The sequence below is a fragment of the Leptonychotes weddellii genome, chromosome 9, assembly GCF_054177405.1.
Source record: "Leptonychotes weddellii isolate Sample4059 chromosome 9, ASM5417740v2, whole genome shotgun sequence".
In the NCBI taxonomy this organism is placed as follows: Eukaryota; Metazoa; Chordata; class Mammalia; order Carnivora; family Phocidae; genus Leptonychotes; species Leptonychotes weddellii.
In genome coordinates, this window is record NC_138377.1 from 20928255 (window position 1) to 20933958 (window position 5704).

The window sequence follows — 5704 nt, forward strand, 5'->3', positions numbered from 1 at the left end:
ACTCCACTCCATTATGTTAACTCTCTTAGAGGCAGATGTTAACATCTCAAAGTCAGACAGCCTGGATTTTAAGCCAGTATGTCCAGTACAAATCCAGGGCCCGTTTGCAACACCATGCTGCTCAAAATGTGAATTTGTTCAACTGTTCATTTAGCAAATATTTTTAGAGAACACCGAGAAGAGAGTATCACTCAGATTCCTATGAAGCCAACCTGCCACTGGGCTCAGTATCTGGCACTAAGTAGGCCCTCCTTAAGTATCTGCTGTTACCAAATAGTTGCTACCTACCTACATGGACTATGGAGGGTTTAAAAGTGAAAGAGAAAAGGTCCTTACTCTGAAGGGAGACATGGCATGTGCAAGTAACTGTACTAGAATATAAAAATGGTTAAATGACCCAGGAAATGTATATCAGTAAAACCAGGGGCACTTAGGAGAGAGAGACTGTGGCAGGTGAGTAGAGAAGTGGGGGTAGAGTTTGACATGCTCTTAGTTTGTAATGAAAGAGGTGATGGCATCAGATTTGTCAGTAGATAAAATAACATCTCTATACACATAAAGGAAAAAAAGAAGGGGAATGTTCAGACAAAAACAAGCTATTCAATTTAACAGAAGCCATCTAGCATATTTTGAGAAGTAGTTATATAACAGTTATTTGAGATTACAATAAAATCAATGGACTTGGATAGATACTGGGAAGTAAGTGCATGGTTTTAGATCATGAAATACCATGATGCATTCATTTCTGATATTGTGTACCAGGCACTCTTTTAGGTGTTGTGAATATAACAGTGAACAAAAGAGACAAACATCTTCTGCCCTCATGTATAAAAGAAATCAGAATGGGAAGAGACCAGGCCAACCACATGGAAGGTACTCAGGATAGTCTATGTCATCATCATATCACCACCCTATAAATATTTACATTATTTATGGACATATAAAATTGTATAAATATAAATACATACATTTCTAAATATGTTGTATATGAATACACACAATGCTTTTTGTTTGTGCAGTCATGAACACTATTAATCATTATTACTATGTGCCCTCTACTATACACACCCACACATATGTACACTCCTTTTTAAAAGAGATTATTCAGGGAGCCATGAAATGGTTGTTTTGATGTATTCAACTTAAATACAATCCAAAAGTAATGGTCACTTTTATCCCTCTGGATATGCCTAGTGCCAAAACATATGTATAAGTAAACGCATCTTTATGTCAATATTGGTACTATCAGAGAAAAATTCCATATGAGTATGTAGTTAAACGGCTAGTGGTACAAAAAAGCGTGTATCTCAATGTGTACCTTTGTGTGAATCTCCGTGAGTGTGTTCTATGATCAACCTAATATTCTTAAGGGGAGTGTGATGAAGCAGAAAATTTAATACAGGAATCAGCTGAGAAAAAAATCCATTCCAGGATTCTTATTAATTTGCTTAAAAATTTTCAAACACAAGGAGCACCATGAATACAGTAATACTTTGAGGGAGAAAATGAGTCTGAATAAGGAAAGTTATTCAATCTGAAACATGTTGGACTACTGAGTTTTGAAAGACCACATCACGGGATGCCCACATAATGGTACTTACACTGTTCCCCTATTTTGTTCCTCTTTCCTTATTTACTATCTCCTTTCATCTTAAATGAATATTTCCTGGTATACTAATTCCATTCCTTTAATGATTCTTTACTATGTTTTTGAGCTACTTTCTTAGTCTCTAGGTCTTACAATATACATCTTATCAAAATATACTTCATCTTTATACTCACTTAATTCCCGTAAGATACAGAAACTTTACTCTTACATAGCTCTCTTCCCTTCCTCCTTATTTTGTTATTCTTATCCACATTATGTCTATATATGTTACAAACTCAACAAAACTTTGTTATAATGATTGCTTTTTAAAAACATATGTCTTCTGGGGGCACCTGGGTGACCCAGGTGATTTAAGCATCTAACTCGATTTCAGCTCAGGTCATGATCTCAGGGTCGTGAAATCCAGCCTGCATCAGGCTCCACGCTCAATAAGGAGTCTGCTTGAGAACCTCTCTCTCCCTCTTCTCCTCCCGCTCTCTCTCTCTCAAAAATAAATAATTAAATCTTTAAAGAAAAAAATTTAAAAAAATGTCTTAAGAAGCAAAGAGAAGGGGCGCCTGGGTGGCTCATTTGTTAAGCGTGTGCCTTCGGCTCATGTCATGGTCCCAAGGTCCTGGGGTCGAGCTCCGCATCGGGCTCCCTGCTCCACTCTCCCACTCCCCCTGCTTGTGTTCCCTCTCTTGCTGTGTCTCTCTCTGTCAAATAAATAAATAAAATCTTAAAAAAAAAAAAGAAGCAAAGAGAAGAAAGGAGAGCTCAAATATATTTATAGAGTCGTTTTTTTTTTTTAAATTAAGCTTATTATTTACCATTTCTGTCTCTCTTCATTTCTTCTTGCAGATTCAAGTTACCATCTGGTGTCATTTCCCTTCTCCAATACAACTTCATTCATTTGTGGTTTATTGTCAAATATATCACAATTCTATACGTTATAGGCCCAACAATACAATTTTATAGATATTGTTTTATGCAATTGTGTTTTAAATCAGCTAAGAGAAAAAAGAAAAAGAAATGGGTAATTATGTTGTCTGTTATCATTACCTACATAATTACCTTTACTGGAGCACTTTGTTTTTTCACGTAGATTCAAATTACTATCATTGTCACTTCCTTTCAGCATGAAGAATAAAAGCAGTGAGTACTTCTTATAAGGCAGGTATCCTAGCCGTGAACTCTCTGTTTGAGTTTACCTGGGAATGTCTTTATTTCACCCTCACTTTTAAAAGACAGCTCTGTCAGATACAGGGATCATGGCTGACACTCTTTGTCTTTGAATGTTGTCTTGCTGCCCCTGGTCTCCACTGTTCTAAAGAGATATCAACTGTTAATCTCACAGCAGCACCCTTGTATATGACAAGTCATTTTCCTCTTGCTGCTTTCAAGATTTCTTCTTTATCTTTGGCTTCCAACAGTTTTATTTGGATGGGTCTGGATGTATATCTCTTTGAATTTATCCTACTTAGAGTTCATTCAGCTTCTCTGCTGTGTAGATTTGTGTTTTTCATTAAATTGGGGGAATTTTCAGTCATTAATTCTTTGAATATTTTTTCTGTCTCGTTCTCTCTCCTTTCTTCCCAGTACTCCCATCTTACATACCTTGAACACTTAAAGGTGCCACACATTTCTCGGGCACTCAGTTCATTTACCTTCATTCATTTTCTTTCTTCTATTCAGACAGTAAATAATCTCTTTCGATCTATCTTCCAGTCTGCCGATTCTTCTGCTGACTCAAATCTATTGTTGAGCCGCTCTAGTGAATTTTTTGTTTGGGTTCCTGCATTTCTCAACTCCAAATTTATGTATTATGTATACAGTATCTCCAAATGGAAATTTTGAAGTTGAAAATAATATTATATAATGTGTATCTCTTTATTAATACTCACTCTTTAATGATTATCTTATTTTCCTTTAAGTGTACTTTCCTTAATCCTTTCAGCATATTTAACATAACAGCTTCCCTGGAGTCTGTCTGCTAAGTCCAACATCTGGAACCCCTCAAAGGCAGTTTCGATTGCCAGCACATATTCCTGCGTGGGAGTCACACTTTCCCATTTCTATGCATGTTTCACAATTTTTTGCTGAAAACTGGACATTCTTGGTAATAGATTGTAGCAAGTATGGGTACTGCTCCCCACTCCCCCACTTGCCACCACCAGGACTAGTTCTTACTCTCTGTTCATTTGTTTATTTAATGCCTTGGCTAAATGAATTTTGTGATTTACACTTTCCAGGCAGTGTGATGGCTCTGATTTCCCTGCTCAGATATTTCCCCCTGTTTTTATCTTTTAGCCTGCCTTCCTAGGAGTTGTTCCTGGGTCAGTAAAAGCCACTTATTGGTTAAGTCCCTATAGTCAGTTAATTTTTATCCTTTCTCTGTTAGATGCGTGTGAATTGGAGACTTCTTTTGCAGTTCAGAGAGTGTAAGATTTTGCCTCATGTTCAGATAGGGACTAGTACTTAGAAGTTGCCCCTTCTGTCAAATTAGTTATGTGACTGCACTGTTTTGGCTCTCACATTTTTCTCCCTTCCATCTATAATCTCCCTTTTCCTTTTACTCAGTTAATTTGTTTTAAATTTTTCCTTTGAATTCTTGTAGTGCTAAGAGTTCTTAAGTTATTCTACACTGCAAATGAGCTACAGAATATAATTCATGGGAAATTCTTCTGTCCTTTATTTTCTTCTAGACCAAATTCTTAGATTTTCTAAGCTACATCACTTCCTTTATTTTTATTTTACTTTATTTCTTCTGCTGTTTTGTATTTGCATTGTCACGGCATTGACTTTCCTGCTCATACTCAGGTGACCCTGTCCACAGTTTCTAATTGTTCAGAGGTTCAGGCACTTGACTTCCAGATCCATCCACATTTGAAAGGCTTCATATTTTTAGTTCTACATAGTTATTTTTTGTAGCTTTAGAGATGGTAAAATATGGGAATGAAATGAGGGGAGAGATGAAGAGCTGAGGCAAGGCTGTGTGTAAGCTTCATTTAGCTGCCAAGACTGTGTTCTCATTTCTGAAGCTTTGTTAAGTGCCTGGAGCAGAAGTCACCCCACCTGGTTACAGAGTGTGTCCCAAGGCAATGGAAGGGGATGCATTAGAACTTCTGATCCATTTAGCCCTCATGACTTATCTTTTTATTCTCAGTCCCACTGTCTGTTCCTATTACATGTATTTCCTCCCCACACACACACACTGCCATTTCCACTACTCTTCACTCAAAAGTGGGACCAGATAAGAACACCTACTCAGTCTATTTCTTTTCCCTCTATAAAGTTATTATGGATGATTTTCAATATTTTTATCAACTAGACAGTGCCATACCCGAGGAACACAGGCCAGGTTGGCAGCCTCATCCTGCTTGGTGATTCCTCTTAGCTTTGCTTCCAAATCATTTATCTTTATCCTATTTTTTGAGATTTATGACACTGAGTTATACCTCTTTCCTTACTTGAGGCTAATGATTATTTAACTGGTATACTCTTTTTTGTTTAACTTGAAAGAGGGTATTTCTGGCAGGCAACTTTTCCCTACCATCCTCCTACTGATACTTTCATGGCCAACCTTGTACGCAAAGTACCATTAAATAATCACTCCCCTCATCCTCTTCTCTTTTTGTACCTTCAAGACATCCTCCTGCTCATTCATGCATCTATTGGCCTTACACACTCCTTAAGTGTGTTTTATTCTGACAAAAAACTCCCAAATACACAGATTGCTTCCTCTCCACCCAAACTGGGCTGATCTTAAACAGTGTGCAAATTTATACAGGAATGCCTGCCAGGTTCTAATTCTGTATTTTGCAGCAGCAGGAACAACATAAATCTCTAGCTCCAAGCAGACTCAACAGTAGCCAACAGTTCTGGGGAGTCAACAAAATTGATGTAGGGCAGTATCCTCCCTCTTGTGGACAAGGCTGAAAAAACTAACGTCTCACATTCTCAAAATGCTGTCAATACATATAGTCATATGGGCTTCTCTTCCCCCAAACAACTAGAGCACTGTAAAGCTATGACAAAAATTTTGATGGACATTTCTCACTTTAAGAAAAGCAGGTATGTACATGTGCATATTTTTTAGTATTAGGAAGGAAGGAC

General features: G+C 37.3%; 1 protein-coding gene across 9 annotated transcripts in view; it reads right to left on the bottom strand.

Annotated features, from left to right (window-relative positions):
* NRXN3 (neurexin 3) overlaps positions 1-5704 on the bottom strand; it is a 1456830-nt gene that overhangs the window by 922911 nt on the left and 528215 nt on the right. The window lies entirely within an intron of this gene.